Here is a 22,081-nt window from a genome sequence, read left to right as displayed (position 1 = left end):
ATGAATGTGCAAGTGTGTGTTCCTTGGTTTCTCTACTGACAAAGGAACAATGCATATTTTCAGCTTCGGAGTTGGAGCTGGAGGGGAAGATGCAAGTAATGGGAAATCTGCAGTTGGCGATCGACAAATAGAAGCTAAGCCCGATACGCTGACGGTTGATGCTGAGTGCTGGGGTTCCATTCCATCAAATATTTTAGTCAGTTTTCAAGTTCTTTGTATATGACCAGATATACAGAAAGCATGCTCAACAACAAGGTAGAGCTGCAAATATCTCTTCAAAGAATAATTATGTCCTTACGAAGAAGGTACAGCTGCAAATATCTCTACAAAAATATTTCTGTATATGACCAGGTATACAGAAAGCATGCTCAACAACAAGTTTCTTTAACACACTGAAGCTATCCATTTGATGTGCAGTTATCGACCATTCGAGACTTTGAACCCACTCTCAGAAGATATCTGCATGATTCCTCTTAAGAAGCTGAAGAGTTTGCCTTCTGGATTTACTATGATGATAGTTGCATTTTTGGTGTAGAATTTATCAAGGTTATCACTGTGAAAACAACAGATACTACTTCAGAAAACCTGCATGTTCAGCAGAGCAACACCTTTGATGACCATGGAGTGTATACTTGGATTATTGAAGGCTTCACCAGACCTCAGACCCCATGCAACTCTCCAACATTTGTAACTGGAGGCTCCGCCTCTGCCCCATGGGGAACTCGCCTTCTCTGCTCCTGGAGGCTCCGCCTCTGCCCCGCATCCCCTGTTCCTGGAGGCCCCGACTCCTATGCTCCTATGTTTCGGACGGCTGGCGGGGATGCGGGCTCACCGTCGACGTCGAGGGCGCGAGCCCAGCTCCGGAGCGGGACGGGGACGGAGCTCCGGCGCGGGACGGGGACATCGGGATCTTGAATTTATATGTACAAGTGATATTTACTAGCTGAATTTCTCATCACATGATCGATCCTCACATGTCAAATACAATTTCTTTACTTTTTCCATACAAGTAGTAGACTGAAATTTGACGAGTCTTGCTCGAAGCATTTGCTGCTGTATGGTTTTTTATATGGTTTAAGTTAAACGATGTGACAGTTTACAAACAGTTGGTGAGCACTGCTGGTTGTTAAGATTATTTGAGAGTTGGAGGATATGCTTCTTCAGGTAACCTAACTGTTTTAGTTTGGTTGTCGATCCAGCTTCAGTAATGCTTGTTCATTATTCAGATCCAGCTTAGCTCTTGACAGAAAAAAACAGATTGAGGATGTTGTTTCTCTTTCCATGTGTAGCAATAATGCATTAGAGCAGAACGATTTGCGGACTTTGCTAAATAAAGCAAATTTAATGAGAAGTTTGGGCACTCGCTTAAACCCAAATTTGAAAAACCATTTAGAATCTGGAAAACTGCTCTAATATTGCTTTAGTTTTGAGAAGAAATAAATGTTGATATGTGCTGCTACTTTGCTAAAATATAATGATATGAACTTACTTATTGTGTTTAGACATCCACGCGATATATTATGATTTAGTTTTATACCATATGGTGCTTACCAATGTGGTTTTGGTAAAGCCTGATAAGTTGTAGAAATTGTGAAATATTTAATATCAATGGACAATATCATAAAATGGGAAAACAAAATCTCATGGCAAAAATGGAAGGCGAATCTAATAGAACCGTGGATACTCTCCGCATTAACTTTGAATGATCAATACATGAAAGATCGTCTTACAACTATTTTGGTATGAAACATCCTGTATAATTCTGTAAAATTTAGAGGAACAAGAAATAAACGTCATATTTGATGCGTATATAGCAACTCAAGACATGAACAATCACCAAAAATATATATTTAAGCACCAAAATAAATTATTTATTAAATTACCGTTCTATATGTCAGCATTCATTGGCATATTAATACGCTTTCATTTGCACTTGCGCGATAGCGCAACAGGTCATCTAGTAAAGAAAAGAGATGAGAGGACGAGAGGGTAGAACTCAAGTTCATGTGCATGTATGGTGCAGCAGTAGCTACGCTAGCCTAGGCGATCCATCCATCAATCATTCGCCTCTCTGCTTTGCGTGTGATGTAGGACCGGATTTTCTTTTAATCGCGAAATGTGTGCTTGCTGATCGTCACAAAACAAGTGCCTATGTGCTACATCATTTTCCACTTTAACAATGGACTAAGCTTTAAATTGCAAGTTTGACATAGACATATTCCACTTAAAGTTGTAACCAGTACATGGCTAGCCTACCCCGCGGGTGAAGCATATACGTCATACTTCCTAGTCTCTTCATGAGTTTACTAGAGATTACCCAAATCTCATAGATTGCAACGTCTAACAATCGGACTCAGATATGTGTTCTTTCAAAAATGCTTTGTAGGATAGCATGTTTACTAAATAGCCAACATAAACATATTAATCCTTGTTGCCAACCTACCTTACAACAATTGAGGGTTACTTAATAGTCAGGTTGCAAGCGGGGCGAGAAGCGGCCAGCTGCTACAAAGCGAAGCGGGACAGAGCCGCGTCCCGCTGGAATTAGTGCGGACACTGCAGCTTGCCGCAACATCCCGCAAAACTCACGCTGATTAGCTAGCTAGATGATAGATCAGACTATCGGAGCCGCATGGCTAGCTAGTTGTGAGTCAATTCATCATATATCTTCAGCATGTCATCTTTTGCAAGCGCCAAAACCTACAGTCATTATGCATGGGTATGCCAACGAGGCTCTTATGTTCTTTGAGATGCCATGTGGGGCTTTCAAAGCCAAGGTGGAGAATCCTAAGCTTGCCAAAGTGACTGTGCAGGGGGAGGTAATGACCATACCGGAGATAATTGAATAGTTGAAGAGGATTGCACCGTACGAGAAATTTCGATGGGAAGTGTTCCATTATAAAGATAATATCTATAGAGTGAAACTACCAAGCAAGCACGAAGTTCAGAGGCTCAACAATTTTGGTTCTTACATGTGCCCACAGAAGGAAACTATTTTGTTCTTTGATCTTTGGTCTTCGGTGGAGGAGCCACTATATATGTTGCCGGAAGTGTGGGTACGTGATGACACGTAAAGCACACGCCCGTTGGGAACCCCAAGTGGAAGGTGTGGTGCGTACAGCAGCAAGTTTCCCTCAGTAAGAAACCAAGGTTTATCGAACCAGTAGGAGTCAAGAAGCACGTTGAAGGTTGATGGCGGCGGAGTGTAGTGCGGCGCAACACCAGAGATTCCGGCGCCAACGTGAAACCTGCACAACACAATCAAAGTACTTTGCCCCAACGTAACAGTGAGGTTGTCAATCTCACCGGCTTGCTGTAAACAAAGGATTAAACGTATTGTGTGGAAGATGATGATTGTTTGCGAAGAACAGTAAAGAACAATTGCAGTAGATATTATTTCAGATGTAAAGAATAGGACCGGGGTCCACAGTTCACTAGTGGTGTCTCTCCCATAAGATAAAAAGATATTGGGTGAACAAATTACAGTTGGGCAATTGACAAATAAAGAAGGCATAACAATGCACATACATATATCATGATGAGTACTATGAGATTTAATCAGGGCATTACGACAAAGTACATAGACCGCTATCCAGCATGCATCTATGCCTAAAAAGTCCACTTTCAGGTTATTATCCGAACCCCTTCCAGTATTAAGTTGCAAACAACAGACAATTGCATTAAGTATGGTGCGTAATGTAATCAACACAAATATCCTTAGACAAAGCATCGATGTTTTATCCCTAGTGGCAACAGCACATCCACAACCTTAGAACTTTCCGTCACCTGTCCCAGCATTTAATGGAGGCATGAACCCACTATCGAGCATAAATACTCCCTCTTGGAGTCACAAATATCAACTTGGCCGGAGCCTCTACTAGCAACGGAGAGCATGCAAGAACATAAATAACATATATGATAGATTGATAATCAACTTGACATAGTATTCAATATTCATCGGATCCCAACAAACACAACATGTAGCATTACAAATAGATGATCTTGATCATGATAGGCAGCTCACAAGATCTAACATGATAGCACAATGAGGAGAAGACAACCATCTAGCTACTGCTATGGACCCATAGTCCAGGGGTGGACTACTCACACATCGATCCGGAGGCGATCATGGTGATGAAGAGACCTCCGGGAGATGATTCCCCTCTCCGGCAGGGTGCCGGAGGCGATCTCTTGAATCCCCCGAGATGGGATTGGCGGCGGCGGCGTCTCTGGAAGGTTTTCCGTATCGTGGCTCTCGGTACTGGGGGTTTCGCGACGAAGACTTTAAGTAGGCGGAAGGGCAGGTCAAGGGGTGTCACGGGGGCCCCACACAATAGGGCCGCGCGGGCCCCCTGTTGGCCGCGCCGCCCTACTGTGGCGGCGCCCCGTGGCCCCACTTCGTTTCCTCTCCGGTCTTCTGGAAGCTTCGTGCAAAAATAGGACCCTGGGCGGTGATTTCGTCCAATTCCGAGAATATTTCCTTACTAGGATTTCTGAAACCAAAAACAGCAGAAAACAACAACTGGCTCTTCGGCATCTCGTCAATAGGTTAGTGCCGAAAATGCATAATAATGACATATAATGTGTATAAAACATATGAGTATCATCATAAAAGTAGCATGGAACATAAGAAATTATAGATACGTTTGGGACGTATCAAGCATCCCCAAGCTTAGTTCCTACTCACCCTCGAGTAGGTAAACGATAACAAAGATAATTTCTGAAGTGACATGCTATCATAATCTTGATCATACTATTGTAAAGCATATGAGATGAATGCAGCGATTCGAAGCAATGATGAAGATAATGAGTAAACAAATGAATCATATAGCAAAGACTTTTCATGAATAATACTTTCAAGACAAGCATCAATAATACTTGCATAAGAGTTACTCATAAAGCAATAAATTCAAAGTAAAGGCATTGAAGCAACACAAAGGAAGATATAAGTTTCAGCGGTTGCTTTCAACTTCAACATGTATATCTCATGGATAATTGTCACACAAAGTAATATAACAAGTGCAATAAGTAAACATGTAAGAATCAATGCACAGTTGACACAAGTGTTTGCTTCTGGGATAGAAAGAATAGGCAAACTGACTCAACAATAAAGTAGAAGATAGGCCCTTCTGTTGACTGCCAAAACCCACCGGCGGGCAGCGGCCTTGTCAACACTGTAGAGCCGGGGGGAGCCTAGAGCTGCGGCTGGCTGAGACCCCTCCGAGCGACGGCCCGCAATGCTCTTCTCGGTCACACGCGGCGTTGCGAAGTGCAAGGGCGTGCCACCTGACCTATACCTGGTCGGGAAGGTGATGAAGTTGCCTCGCTTAGTTTCCTGCAGTGGCATACATGTAAACGTTAAATACGAGCCTCGATCGGCTCTCGAGTTATCCCGTGAATCGGCTCAAAGAGCCGATCCACCCATGATCCGTACGGGGTGCACGAATACTTGGTGGTCCTGCTTGATCAAGATGAAGCTAATGAGATCTACGACGATTTAGGGTTTTCACCGCATAACCGGATCATCCTACTCCAGGTTGGGCCTTGCGGCCACGCACGGTGCTCGTAAGCCGATCCTAAACAAGGCCAAAAAACCAACACGAAGTTGATCCTAGGAACATCCCGTTTAGGACTTGCGAACGCCACCCTACGTGCCACCTGGATCCTCCCCCCATTGTAAGGCCAAACTATTGCAGATATTAAACTAATCCTTGTAGAACAAGGAGCGATCGTAACGGATCAGATCTACTAAATAATGATCAAGCGGGGTGCCGCCCCCACACCTGAGATAGGCGTGAGGACGGCTAGATATGCAAGGGTTGCACTACGTAAACATGCTTAAACGAAGAACAATGCTAACCCTAACACATCTAATGATAACTACGTTGCTCGCCATCAAAAACGCTTCAGTACGAGCAACGCATGAACAACGTGGGCTTAGTGCTGCCTAGATCGCAAGATGCGATCTAGGCAGCATGTCGCTACCCGATAGAAACCCTCGAGACGAAGGAGTTGGCGATGCGCCGAGATTGGTTTGTTTTTGGGGTTGAACGTGAGTTGTTGTTTATTCCATAAACCCTAGGTACATATTTATAGTCCAGACGGACTTTCTAATGTGGGCGTGCACTAAACCGTGCACGAGATAAAATCTAACTTCTAAACCGATATACAATCTATTATATTAAGATACACGGGCTAACTAGCCCAAATTCTCCGTGCGAGGCCGCTTCATAGTTCTTCCATATGTAATCTCCCAAGCCCATCTTGATCGCGGCCCACCTCCCGTTTTAGCCAAAATCCGGTGATAACACATGCCCCCCTGGTTTTGGTAATGATAATTTCAAAACCACTCGCTTTTTCCTCGTAGGGGTCGTGTCACGGCAGAGCGGAACCGTCGCAGCACGCCTCATCATGACGACTTGCCTTCCCAACTTCTCCGCACGATTTGACAGTTTTGGCACCATGTCCTCGAGAACTCGCTCGGAAATTAAAAACCCCCACCTCCTTTTATTTAGCCGCAACGAACAGTTCTCTTCTTTACCCCTTCCGCAAGTAGCGCTCCAAAAACCCTCCCCCGCAACCATGTCCTCTTCCTCTTCCTCTTCTTCTTCGTCGGATCCTTCCCACGTGTCTTCTCCCATCCGAGAGTCGACGCCTCGTGGGGTACACAAGCGGCGTACGACATCCTTGCCCCGACAAAGTGGGACAAAGAGGATCATGACTCCTCCGTCCGGTCCGAGGATGACAAATCCCAAACCGACGGGGAGAGCGACCTCCGCTTCCTTGCCGACGAGGAAGTAGTGGAGGAGAGCGAAGACGACCGCCTCTCCGGGCGGACTTCACCACCTCCGAGGAGGTGAAGGAGGAGGGAAAGGAGGAGGAGGATGAAGACAGCTCCTCCGACGAGCCGCCGGCCAAACGCCGCCACCTTCGGCCCGGGAACTTCGGCGACGGCGACAGTGACGACGACGCCGACGAAGAGGACGAAGACGACGAGGGTCCTATCGGCGGCCGGCTGGAGCAGCGACGACGAGCCGGCGGGGAGCAGCACCGGCGGTGGCGACGACGGCGACGACGACGACGACGAGGGCAGCAGCAGCCCCTAGATAGGGTCTTAGCATAGGGCTAGCAGTAGCAGACGGGGCAATGTATCCCCCTGGTCTTCCCTTTTGAGAGCAATCAGCCCTTCTATGTAAGAAATCTGGCTTATTAATGAAGAAATTCCCCAACTCGATTTTGCCGATTCTCTTTATGATAATTTAGCCGATTGTCTTTCCTTCTGATTCTCGCCGATTGCCAAACCGGACAATGCCCAACAAGCCGATGGCATCGCACCGGTCTCCCACACTAAATTTCGAGATAGATCCACCCGAGACCCAAACTCCTTGCCACGCAAGGCCAAACCTTTACTCGCGCAAATCCGCAGATCTCTCAAGATGGCATGTTGAACCTAACTGCGTAACTCCCGAAATAATGTCGGTCTTCTTTTCATTATCCTCTCCGAATTCTGCTCGTTCAGCTCCGGCAGCTTCCTTCTACAATAATCACTCGTCTTTTGAACGAGCCGTCACGAAGAGTGGGCCCACTTCGACAGAGTTGGTTAAACTTCGAGGGCGAGCTGCCCCCGAGCCTCAGCCCGAAGTGAGGATAAAGGACAGATCATCACCATCGAGATTTCGGGGCGGGCTCAACCTTGTCCAAGAGAGCTATCCCGCAGGCCACCAGCCCGATCACCTCCCTTCCGTTGAGGGTCCATACAGCCGATCCATCAGGCTATGATAGTTTTTTGCACCATAAGCACCATTCTCTAGGTAACTTGTGGTGCAGAGTTCAGCCGATCCCAACGAAATCGGCTCCCCGGAGCAGAGACCTTCACGGCGAGCTGCCCCCCGGGCCTTCAAGGTGAGAATAGCAGCGAGCTGATCACGTCAATCATCCTTGATTTCCAACTCGCAACGCCGTATCAACCGATTCAGAACAAATCGGCTCTTCGAGTGAGGGAATTTCAGGGCGAGCCGCCCTCCCCGAGCTTCTCTAGTCCAAGCCTTGCGCCTTGCCGATCGGATCAGCTCATCATCTTCGGCAGGCTGAGGCAACTTCCGGTGAGAACGTCTTCGTATTTCTGACGCCCTCCAGATTCTTGGAGGGAACTAGCTCCCCGCTCTTAAGTCGATATCTGTGCATCGGCTATTCCCGAAAATTTTCGAATTTTTTGGCCGACCTGTGTATCGGCCCCCATACTCCAATATCCACCATTAAAGGATGAGACTCTTCTACTGCATACCCTCGTGTTTCATCCACTTGGGCGCCCCCCCGAGCCGATTCTCGTCGAGAGATTCGATGACATCGGCTCCGATGGACCATGAATGTGTTGAACCCAGTGCAGTATGGATGGTGAGGATATTCGCGGCCGATCATCGGAATCGGCCTCCACGCTGTTTGCTCAGTGAAGGTTTTGTACTGCTCCTTCATAGACCCTTGGGACCGATCACAAGGATCGGCCTCGGCAACTTGCACATCGCTTGGCGTCAACTACATGGTCAGGCCAGTGGATAAAACTAGCTTAACCCTTCCCTTTGTCACATCGATGCGCTCGCAGTCGTCCAATTTGATGCCTGAGAGGGGTTCTTGGCCTGCTGCTTCCCATGCGTTCATGCCAGCCGTTGACACTTCGGCCGAGTCGTCGGCTTGGACGACCTCTACCTCATCACCATCCCACTGTATTATGCATTGGTGCATCGTGGAGGGAATGCAGCAGTTGGCGTGGATCCAATCTCTTCCTAGCAAAACAGCATAACTGCTCGTGCTATCAACGATAAAGAACGCCGTGGGGATGGTTTTTCTTCCTACGGTCAGATCCACATTCAGAACTCCTTGTGCTTCAGACGCTTGGCCGTTGAAGTCGCTCAACGTTACGTTGGTCTTGATTAGATCCGAACTCGAGCGTCCCAGCCGACGTAGCATAGAGTACGGCATGATGTTAACTGCCGCTCCGGTGTCCACCAAGCATCCCGTTTACGGGCCTCCCATCGATATACCCTCGTAAGTACGGGGCCTTCGGATGCCCGTAGCTCTCGTCTCGGGGCTTCTCAAAGATAACCGGCCGTGGGCCGCAGATCCAAGTTGTGCCACGGATGTCTCATCTAAGCCCGGAGTACCGAACTCCGACGGGAGGATAAACACCATATTTGCGCCAGCCCGACGTTTCATCATCGGCTTTTCTCTCGTTCGGGGCGCCACTCTTTTCTTTGTGGCTGACCTTCCTCGTCCGGGGTTCGCAGAATTTTGGCGGCCGGATCAGGCCGTGCCTTCCCTAGCGTGCGCAAGTATAATCTTTCGGCTTTCTTCCAACTCACGCAGTACGCCGGACTCTTTGCTTCTGGGAACGGCTGAGCCCATCAGGGTACCATCTGGGCTGATGATATTTGTATTCTTCACTACCGTCCTCTAGCTCCTCGAGATCTTCCATCTGAGGGGACTCGGCACGCTTGTCCCGATGCGGGAAAGGCCCTAGCCGGCTGAACACGTACACGTTAGCGGCACCCTTCTTCCTTTGTTTGCATTCTCGGGCAGTCCTCGATTGTTGGCAATCGGCTCATCCCCGAGTCCCAAGCAATGTTTGAAGAACGGGCAGTCCCGGTGCTTATCCATGTCACTCTGCCCCTTGGCCTCCCTTCGGCGCGACGACCGTACCCGTTGTTGCTTCTACCATGTTGGCGGTACCTTCCGACCTCGGCATCAGACCAGAAATTCCTTTCATCGTCGGCGTCGTAGCGCCGACGTCGATCTTGGTGTTGCTCGTATTTGCTGAGAGGGTGCTTGGAGTGTGGGCGTTGATACCGCATGCTTCTTATTCCCTCCCTTGCCGTGTACCGCATGTCCTCACCTCGGGGTTGGCCGCGCGGATCGGCTCCCTCTTCATCCTTGCCACGGGAGTGGCTCGTCGTCTGTTTCCTCTTTGTCATGGCGGCTTGCAGATCCCGCCCCGTTGACACCAAAGGAAAACTTTGGCCGATCTCTGGGGTGGCTGAGATCCACCGTGTCGACACCGGGACCCGGGCGTGGGTTTCTACCAAGCCCGATACCGTGCGGCCGGGTCTTCTCAGCGGAGCCGATGAGTTCGGTTCCAAGGGTTGCCTTGATCCCGTCATGTTTCCTTCTGAGCTCCTTGGGCAGATCCCCATGCTTCGGAGACTTGGTGCGCTCCTCCAACGGGGTGGAGAGATTTCCCCCATCAAGTGCGCCTTCGGGCGTGGAGCCCCTCCCCCGACGCCATGGGAGTGGGTTCGGTGGGAGGAGCCGAAGAGTGCGGCTTCGAGGATGGCTTTGATTTCGTCGCATGTGATCGGCGTGCCGTCCGCCATCTCGGATGTAGATGGCGATGTGGTTGATGTAGACGATGGTCCCACCGGGCGTGCCGGAATGTGTTGACTGCCAAAACCCACCGGCGGGCAGCGGCCTTGTCAACACCGTAGAGCCGGGGAGCCTAGAGCTGCGGCTGGCTGAGACCCCTCCGAGCGACGGCCCGCAATGCTCTTCCGGTCACACGCGGCGTTGCGAAGTGCAGGGCGTGCCACCCGACCTATACCTGGTCGGGAAGGTGATGAAGTTGCCTCGCTTAGTTTCTCCGCAGGGCATACATGTAAACGTTAAATACGAGCCTCGATCGGCTCTCGAGTTATCCCGTGAATCGGCTCAAAGAGCCGATCCACCCATGATCCGTACGGGGTGCACGAATACTTGGTGGTCCTGCTTGATCAAGATGAAGCTAATGAGATCTACGACGATTTAGGGTTTTCACCGCATAACCGGATCATCCTACTCCAGAGTTGGGCCTTGCGGCCACGCACGGTGCTCGTAAGCCGATCCTAAACAAGGCCAAAAACCAACACGAAGTTGATCCTAGGAACATCCCGTTTAGGACTTGCGAACGCCACCCTACGTGCCACTCGGATCCTCCCCCCATTGTAAGGCCAAACTATTGCGGATATTAAACTAATCCTTGTAGAACAAGGAGCGATCGTAACGGATCAGATCTACTAAATAATGATCAAGCGGGTGCCGCCCCCACACCTGAGATAGGCGTGAGGACGGCTAGATATGCAAGGGTTGCACTACGTAAACATGCTTAAACGAAGAACAATGCTAACCCTAACACATCTAATGATAACTACGTTGCTCGCCATCAAAAACGCTTCAGTACGAGCAACGCATGAACAACGTGGGCTTGTGCTGCCTAGATCGCAAGATGCGATCTAGGCAGCATGTCGCTTACCCGATAGAAACCCTCGAGACGAAGGAGTTGGCGATGCGCCGAGATTGGTTTGTTTTTGGGGTTGAACGTGAGTTGTTGTTTATTCCATAAACCCTAGGTACATATTTATAGTCCAAATGGACTTTCTAATGTGGGCGTGCACTAAACCGTGCACGAGATAAAATCTAACTTCTAAACCGATATACAATCTATTATATTAAGATACACGGGCTAACTAGCCCAAATTCTCCGTGCGAGGCCGCTTCATAGTTCTTCCATATGTAATCTCCCAAGCCCATCTTGATCGCGGCCCACCTCCCGTTTTAGCCAAAATCTGGTGATAACACCTTCGCAGAGGGAAGCATTGATTACTATATTTGTGCTAGAGCTTTTCATTTTGAAAACAAGAAACAATTTTGTCAACGGTAGTAATAAAGCATATGCGTTATGTATAAGATATCCTATAAGTTGCAAGCCTCATGCATAGTATACCAATAGTGCTCGCACCTTGTCCTAATTAGCTTGGATTAACATGGATTATCATTGCATAGCATATGTTTCAACCAAGTGTCACAAAGGGGTACCTCTATGCCGCCTGTACAAAGGTCTAAGGAGAAAGCTCGCATTGGATTTCTCGCTTTTGTTTATTCTCAACTTAGACATTGATGTCTACGGGAGCTTCTATTCTTGTAGACAGTGTTGGGCCTCCAAGAGCAGAGGTTTGTAGAACAGCAGCAAGTTTCCCTTAAGTGGATCACCCAAGGTTTATCGATCTCAGGGAGGAAGAGGTCAAAGATATCCCTCTCATGCAACCCCGCAACCACAAAGCAAGAAGTCTCTTGTGTCCCCAACACACCTAATAGGTGCACTAGTTCGGCGAAGAGATAGTGAAATACAGGTGGTATGAATAAGTAGTAGCAACGGCACCGTAAAAGTGCTTTGCCCAGGACAAGTAAACAAGCAGTAGTAACGCAGCAGTAGTAACGCAAGAAAACAAGAAACAAGCAACGATAGCAGTATTTAGGAACAAGGCCTAGGGATTAGACTTTCACTAGTGGACACTCTCAACATTGATCACATAACGGAATAGATAAATGCATACTCTACACTTTTGTTGGATGATGAACACATTGCGTAGGATTACACGAACCCTCAATGCCGGAGTTAACAAGCTCCACAATAATGCTCATATTTTAGTAACCTTTAGTGTAAGATAGATCAAAAGACTAAACCAAGTACTAGCATAGCATGCACACTGTTACCTTCATGCATATGTAGGAGGAATAGATCACATCAATATTATCATAGCAATAGTTAACTTCGCAATCTACAAGAGATCATGATCATAGCATAAACCAAGTACTAACACGGTGCACACACTGTTACCTTTGCACACGTGCAGGAGGAATAGAACTACTTTAATAACTTTGCTAGAGTAGCACATAGAATAGTGGTGATACAAAACTCATATGAATCTCAATCATGTAAAGCAGCTCATGAGATTATTGTATTGAGGTACATGGGAGAGAGATGAACCACATAGCTACAGCGGAGCCCTCAGCCTCGGGGGTGGATTACTCCCTCCTCATCATGGAGGCAGCGATGGCGGTGAAGATGGCGGTGAAGACGGCGGTGGAGACGGCTCCGGGGCAATTCCCCGTCCCGGCAGGTGCCGGAGCAGAGAGTTCGTCCCCCGAATTGGAGTTTCGCGATGTGGCGGCGCCCCTGGAGTCTTTCTGGAGTTCCGTCAAAAGTTATCGAAGTTTTAGGTCACGACGGCTTAAATAGGCGAAGAATCGGAGTCGGAGGGGCCACGGGGTGGTGCCACCATAGGGGGCGCGCCCCCCCCCCCTTGGGCCGCGCGGCCAGGTGGTGTGGGCCCCCCTGGCACCCCTCCGACTCTTCTCCGGTGCTCCGGAAGCTTCCGGGAATTATAAGGCCCTCGGTCTTGATTTCGTCCGATTCCGAAAATATTTCTTTACTAGGATTTCTGAAACCAAAAACAGCAGAAAACAGCAACTGGCACTTCGGCATCTTGTTAATAGGTTAGTTCCAGAAAAATGCACGAATATGACATAAAGTGTGCATAAAACATGTAGGTATCATCAATAATATGGCATAGAACATAAGAAATTATCGATACGTCGGAGACGTATCAAGCATCCCCAAGCTTAGTTCTGCTCGTCCCGAGCAGGTAAAACGATAACAAAGATAATTTCTGAAGTGATATGCCATCATAAACTTGATCATATTGTAAACATATGTAATGAATGCAGCGATCAAAACAATGGTAATGACATGAGTAAACAACTGAATCATAAAGCAAAGACTTTTCATGAGTAGTACTTCAAGACAAGTATTAATAAGTCTTGCATAAGAGTTAACTCATAAAGCAATAAATCAAAGTAAAGGTATTGAAACAACACAAAGGAAGATTAAGTTTCAGCGGTTGCTTTCAACTTGTAACATGTATATCTCATGGATAATTGTCAACATAGAGTAATATAACAAGTACAATATGCAAGTATGTAGGAATCAATGCACAGTTCACACAAGTGTTTGCTTCTTGAGGTGGAGAGAAATAGGTGAACTGACTCAACATAAAAGTAAAGAGAATGGTCCTTCAAAGAGGAAAGCATCGATTGCTATATTTGTGCTAGAGCTTTTATTTTGAAAACATGAAACAATTTTGTCAACGGTAGTAATAAAGCATATGAGTTATGTAAAGTTATATCTTACAAGTTGCAAGCCTCATGCATAGTATACTAATAGTGCCCGCACCTTGTCCTAATTAACTTGGACTACCGGATCTTTGCAATGCACATGTTTTAACCAAGTGTCACAATGGGGTACCTCCATGCCGCCCGTACAAAGGTCTAAGGAGAAAGCTCGCATTTTGGATTTCTCGCTTTTGATTATTCTCAACTTAGACATCCATACCGGGACAACATGGACAACAGATAATGGACTCCTCTTTAATGCATAAGCATGTGGCAACAATTATTATTCTCATATGAGATTGAGGATATATGTCCAAACTGAAACTTCCACCATGAATCATGGCTTTAGTTAGCGGCCCAAAGTTCTTCTCTAACAATATGCATGCTCCAACCATGAAGGTGGTAGATCTCTCTTGCTTCGGACAAGACGGACATGCATAGCAACTCACATGATATTCATCAAAGAATAGTTGATGGCGTCCCCGTAAACATGGTTATCGCACAACAAGCAACTTAATAAGAGATAAAGTGCATAAGTACATATTCAATACCACAATAGTTTTTAAGCTATTTGTCCCATGAGCTATATATTGCAAAGGTGAATGATGGAATTTTAAAGGTAGCACTCAAGCAATTTACTTTGGAATGGCGGATAAATACCATGTAGTAGGTAGGTATGGTGGACACAAATGGCATAGTGGTTGGCTCAAGTATTTTGGATGCATGAGAAGTATTCCCTCTCGATACAAGGTTTAGGCTAGCAAGGTTATTTGAAACAAACACAAGGATGAACGGTACAGCAAAACTCACATAAAAGACATATGGTAAACATTATAAGACTCCATACCGTCTTCCTTGTTGTTCAAAACTCAATACTAGATGTTATCTAGACTCTAGAGAAACCAAATATGCAAACCAAATTAGCAAGCTCTAAGTATTTCTTCATTAATGGGTGCAAAGTATATGATGCAAGAGCTTAAACATGAGCACAACAATTGCCAAGTATCAAATTATCCAAGACATTTTAGAATTACTACATGTAGTCATTTTCCGATTCCAACCATATAACAATTTAACGAAGAAGAAACTTCGCCATGAAAATTAAAAGCTAAGAACACATGTGTTCATATGAACCAGCGGAGCGTGTCTCTCTCCCACACAAGCATTTATTCAAACAAAAACAAAAACAAAAGCACACGGACGCTCCAAGTAAAGTACATAAGATGTGGCCGAATAAAAATATAGTTTCAAGAGAAGGAACCTGATAATTTGTCGATGAAGAAGGGGATGCCTTGGGCATCCCCAAGCTTAGACGCTTGAGTCTTCTTAAAATATGCAGGGGTGAACCACCGGGGCATCCCAAAGCTTAGAGCTTTCACTCTCCTTGATCATAGTATATCATCCTCCTCTCTTGACCCTTGAAAACTTCCTCCACACCAAACTCGAAACAAACTCATTAGAGGGTTAGTGCATAATCAAAAACTCACATGTTCAGAGGTGACACAATCATTCTTAACACTTCTGGACATTGCTCAAAGCTACTGGAAGGTAATGGAACAAAGAAATCCACCCAACACAGCGAAAGAAGCAATGCGAAATAAAAGGCAGAATCTGTCAAAACAGAACAGTCCGTAAAGACGAATTTTAAAAGGGCACCAGACTTGCTCAAATGAAAATGCCCAAATTGAATGAAAGTTGCGTACATATCTGAGGATCACTCACGTAAATTGGCATAATTTTCTGAGTTACCTACAGAGAATTAGACCCAGATTCGTGACAGCAAAGAAATCTGTTTCTGCGCAGTAATCCAAATCTAGTACTCACTTTACTATCAAAGACTTTACTTGGCACAACAAAACACAAAACTAAGATAAGGAGAGGTTGCTACAGTAGTAAACAACTTCCAAGACACAAATATAAAACAAAGTACTGTAGCAAAAATAACACATGGGTTATCTCCCAAGAAGTTCTTTCTTTATAGCCATTAAGATGGGCTCAGCAGTTTTAATGATGCACTCGCAGGAAATAGTATTTGAAGCAAAATAGAGTATCAAGAGGCAAATTCAAAACACATTTAAGTCTAACATGCTTCCTATGCAGAGGCATCTTGTACACAAATGAATTCATGAAGAACAAAGTGACAAGCATAGGAAGATAAAACAAAAGTAGCTTCAAGATTCTCAACATAAAGAGGGGAAACTTAATATTATTGAAATGCATATAACCATATTTCCCTCTCTCATAATAACTTTCAGTAGCATCATTGATAAAATCCACAATATACCCATCACTTAAAACATTCTTATCATGGTTCATATGCATAGAAGTATCATTAAATTTGGCATAAGAAGAGTTATTCTCATTAATAGTAATTGGAGTAAGATTATTATCAAGAATTTGAACATGATAAACAAATTGCATATTAAGGGAATTGTTTTTAGTAATCCAATCATGACTATGACAAGTTTCATAAGGATAGTTAGAACCTATATCATAGCATTCTTTATAATAATCATCAGAGATCGGGGGCACAAGTGTCATCATAGGAAATAGAATAGTTATCTTTCACAATCGGTTTATCCGTGTCCACACCATCATTGTTATTAGAAGGAGATGTATCAAGAACATAATGACCAGTAGCTAAAGGATTTTCAAACACCTCTTCCCCAAGCTTAGAGCTTTCTATATCATTATGGGAGGAAGCATGGATAGTACCGACACTATGGCAATTATTATCATCATTTTCAGAATTAGTTTCCCGGAGATTTGTAATATCAAAAGTAGTGTGCTCATTCAAATCATGATCGCTAATGTATGTAAAGGGCATAGGAAGATCATCGTATTCAGATTCATTGTCACAATAATCATTAGGAGCAACATACTTACGGTTACCTAGCGTTATCTCATTCACGCGGGGATACGCCGTTACCTCTTTCTTTTTATTCTCCTTCTTCTTCTTCTTCTTCGTTCCCTTCTTCTTCTTCTTCTTCTCTTCCTTCTCCTCGTTCCCTTTTTTAGGAGGAAGAGGCTTGAAGGGTGGCTTGTCCGCATAACCTGATTTACTTTCAGAAACAATAGAAGAAACTTGGGAGGATCCCTCCTTTTCATTAATTAGTTGAAAACACACAAGTGGTCCTATCATATTTTGGCAAGGTGTCATATTCTAAAATATTTTGTATGTAAGTATTTGTATGGCTATTATCAATGCAATAAGAAAAACACCCATGCAGGACATCATCAACATCAAGATCACTCATATGTAACAAAGAGATTTTTCTCGACAGCTTCTTCACACCCCAAAAATAAAGTAAGTTCATCATGCTGATTAGGAGTAATTTCATCATCACAATACAAATTTGCAGCACTCATTGGGTTCAAATTATCATTGGAGGAGCATTGAAAATTAAAATGACCCACTTCATGGCAACCTTCACAAATAAAAGGATAGAGGGCACAAACTTTTTTACCAAGATCATCTAGAGCCCTAAACCACTTTCTAGTTTTTTCATTAGCATGATGGATACAATATTCATCTTTGATTTGATTAATTCCACAAGGTCTATGTATTCCACAAAAATTAACATGCTTATAGGAAATAACATTCTTAGGAGTTTGAGCATGCTCATTACAATAATTAACAACAATTTCATTCTTCATACAAGCTTCTTTAAAAGGTTCATGATACTTATCAAAATTCTTTTTAGGCAATTCAAAATGAGAAGCAAAGGCTTTATAAAGATTTGCAGCAACTTGAGAGTCAAGACCATAAGTAGCACTCATATTTCGAAATTTATCGGTATCCATAAAAGTTTCAATGCATTCATAATCATAATTTATACCCGACTCTTTACCTTTGTCGTTCTCCCAATCTTCGGTGTTCTCCTTAATCCGATCAAGAAGGTCCCTTTTAAACTCTTCTTTGTTGCGCGTGAATGATCCGGAACAAGTAGCATCCAGACAAAGTCTTATCTTGAAGAGAAAGTCTCGCATAGAAATTATCAATAATGATATTACCCGGAAGCTCATGATTGGGGCATTTGAGCATTAAAGACTTCAATCTCTCCCATGCTTGGGCAATACTCTCTCCATCATGAGGCCAGAAATTATATATTCGGTTTCGGTCTTTGTGAATTTCACTTGGAGGATAGAATTTAGAATAAAATAGATGCACAATATCCTTCCAATCAAGAGAATGCTCATCCTTCAACAGTTTATGCCAATGCGCCGCTTTACCAGACAACGACATAGAGAATAATTTCTTCTTCACTTCATCCATAGAGATACCCGCACACTTGAATAACCCGCATAATTCATGCAAAAACAGTAAATGATCTCCAGGATGCACAGTTCCATCCCCTTCATAGCGGTTATCCATAACACGTTCAATAATTTTCATAGGTATTTTATATGGAGTACTTTCAGTAGGTGCATTTAAAATATCACAAGCATCATTAGAGTTATCGCATATGGGAGATAAAGTATTATCGGAGCAAATTTTCTCACCTGAAGATGGGAAGCTAAAAAGATCACAAAAACTAGCTTCCCCAAGCTTAGACTTCTCCATAGCATTAGCGAGTAATTGCATTCATACTAATAACATCGCTACTAGCATGCAAATGAGGTTCCATTGGTTTTTTAATGTTTGCACCAAACAATTCTAAATCAGGAAAAAGATTAAAAAGCTCACTAAATTTTTTGTTGTTTTCCATTATGCCTAACTAGTGTAAACAAGAAACAAAAAGATGCAATTGCAGGATCTAAAGGAAATAGCTTCGAGCACAAACACAATGGCGCCGGAAAAGTACTGTTACCTGGAACCGGAGTATGAGTGCCTTTTACCTTTCCTCCCCGGCAACGGCGCCAGAAAAGTACTTGATGTCTACGGGAGCTTCTATTCTTGTAGACAGTGTTGGGCCTCCAAGAGCAGAGGTTTGTAGAACAGCAGCAAGTTTCCCTTAAGTGGATCACCCAAGGTTTATCGATCTCAGGGAGGAAGAGGTCAAAGATATCCCTCTCATGCAACCCCGCAACCACAAAGCAAGAAGTCTCTTGTGTCCCCAACACACCTAATAGGTGCACTAGTTCGGCGAAGAGATAGTGAAATACAGGTGGTATGAATAAGTAGTAGCAACGGCACCGTAAAAGTGCTTTGCCCAGGACAAGTAAACAAGCAGTAGTAACGCAGCAGTAGTAACGCAATGAAACAAGTAAACAAGCAGCGATAGCGATATTTAGGAACAAGGCCTAGGGATTAGACTTTCACTAGTGGACACTCTCAACATTGATCACATAACGTAACAGATAAATGCATACTCTACACTTTTGTTGGATGATGAACACATTGCGTAGGATTACACGAACCCTCAATGCCGGAGTTAACAAGCTCCACAATAATGCTCATATTTTAGTAACCTTTAGTGTAAGATAGATCAAAAGACTAAACCAAGTACTAGCATAGCATGCACACTGTTACCTTCATGCATATGTAGGAGGAATAGATCACATCAATATTATCATAGCAATAGTTAACTTCGCAATCTACAAGAGATCATGATCATAGCATAAACCAAGTACTAACACGGTGCACACACTGTTACCTTTGCACACGTGCGGGAGGAATAGAACTACTTTAATAACTTTGCTAGAGTAGCACATAGAATAGTGGTGATACAAAACTCATATGAATCTCAATCATGTAAAGCAGCTCATGAGATTATTGTATTGAGGTACATGGGAGAGAGATGAACCACATAGCTACAGCGGAGCCCTCAGCCTCTGGGGTGGATTACTCCCTCCTCATCATGGAGGCAGCGATGGCGGTGAAGATGGCGGTGAAGACGGCGGTGGAGACGGCTCCGTGGGCAATTCCCCGTCCCGGCAGGGTGCCGGAGCAGAGAGTTCTGTCCCCCGAATTGGAGTTTCGCGATGTGGCGGCGCCCCTGGAGTCTTTCTGGAGTTCCGTCAAAAGTTATCGAAGTTTTAGGTCACGACGGCTTAAATAGGCGAAGAATCGGAGTCGGAGGGGCCACGGGGTGGTGCCACCATAGGGGGGCACGCCCCCCCTTGGGCCATGCGGCCAGGTGGTGTGGGCCCCCCTGGCACCCCTCCGACTCTTCTCTGGTGCTCTGGAAGCTTCCGGGAATTATAAGGCCCTCGGTCTTGATTTCGTCCGATTCCGAAAATATTTCTTTACTAGGATTTCTGAAACCAAAAACAGCAGAAAACAGGAAATCGGCACTTCGGCATCTTGTTAATAGGTTAGTTCCAGAAAATGCACGAATATGACATAAAGTGTGCATAAAACATGTAGGTATCATCAATAATATGGCATAGAACATAAGAAATTATCGATACGTCGGAGACGTATCAGACATCCATACCGGGACAACATAGACAACAGATAATGGACTCCTCTTTAATGCATAAGCATTCAACAACAGTTAATATTCTCATCAGAGATTGAGGATTGATTGTCCAAACTGAAACTTCCACCATGAATCATGGCTTTAGTTAGCGGCCCAATGTTCTTCTCTAACAGCATGCATACTCAAACCATTTGATCATGAAAATCGCCCTTACTTCAGACAAGACGAACATGCATAGCAACTCACATGATATTCAACAAATGTAAAAGAGTTGATGGCATCCCCAGAAACATGGTTACCGCTCAACAAGCAACTTATTAAGAAATAAGACACATAAGTACATATTCTTCACCACAATAGTTTTAAAGGCTATTTTCCCATGAGCTATATATTGCAAAGACAAAGAATCGAATTTTTAAAGGTAGCACTCAAGTAATTTACTTTGGAATGGCGGAGAAATACCATGTGGTAGGTAGGTATGGTGGACACAAATGGCATGGTTATTGGCTCAAGGATTTGGATGCATGAGAAGAATTCCTCTCGATACAAGGCTAGGCTAGCAAGGTTGTTTGAAGCAAACTCAAGTATAAAAGGTGCAGCAAAGCTCACATATGAACATATTGTAACTATTATAAGACTTTACATTGTCTCCTTGTTGTTCAAACACCTCACCCAGAAAATATCTAGACTCTAGAGATCAATCATGCAAACTAAATTTTAACAAGCTCTATGTAGTTATTCATTAATGGGTACAAGGTACATGATGCAAGAGCTTAAACATGATCTATATGAGCACAACAATTGCCAAATATCAAATTATTCAAGACATTATACCATTTACCACATGCGACATTTTCCGTTTCCAACCATATAACAATGAATGAAGTAGTTCAACTTTCGCAATGAACATTAAAGATAAAGCTAAGAACATATGTGTTCATACGAAACAGCGGAGCGTGTCTCTCTCCCAAACAAAGAATGCTAGGATCTGATTTTATTCAAACAAAAACAAAAACAAAAACAAACAGACGCTCCAAGTGAAGCACATAAGATGTGACGGAATAAAAATATAGTTTCACTAGAGGAACCTGATAAGTTGTCGATGAGTCTTCTTAAAATATGCAGGGATGAACCACGGGGGCATCCCCAAGCTTTGACTTTTCACTCTTCTTGATCATATTGTATCATCCTCCTCTCTTGACCCTTGAAAACTTCCTCCACACCAAACTCAAAACAAACTCATTAGAGGGTCAGTGCATAATTCATATATTCAGAGGTGACATAATCATTCTTAAGACTTCTGGACATTGCACAAAGCTACTGAAAGTTAATGGAACAAAGAAATCCATCAAACATAGCAAAACAGGCAATGCGAAATAAAAGGCAGAATCTGTCAAAACAAACAGTCCGTAAAGACGAATTTTTAAGAGGCACCAGACTTGCTCAGATGAAAATGCCCAAATTGAATGAAAGTTGCGTACATATCTGAGGATCACGCACGTAAATTGGCAGATTTTTATAAATTTTCTACAGATACTACTGCTCAAATTCGTGACAGCAAGAAATCTGTTCCTACGCAGTAAGCCAAATCTAGTATTGGCTTTACTATCAAAGACTTTACTTGGCACAACAATGCAATAAAATAAAGAAAAGGAGAGGTTGCTACAGTAATAAAAACTTCCAAGACTCAAATATAAAATAAAGTGCAGAAGTAAAATAATGAGTTGTCTCCCATAAGCGCT

This window comes from Lolium rigidum, chromosome 5 (assembly GCF_022539505.1).
Source record: "Lolium rigidum isolate FL_2022 chromosome 5, APGP_CSIRO_Lrig_0.1, whole genome shotgun sequence".
NCBI classification, from domain to species: Eukaryota; Viridiplantae; Streptophyta; class Magnoliopsida; order Poales; family Poaceae; genus Lolium; species Lolium rigidum.
The sequence above is the reverse complement of the archived record's forward strand: the minus strand, read 5'-3'. Positions refer to the sequence as shown.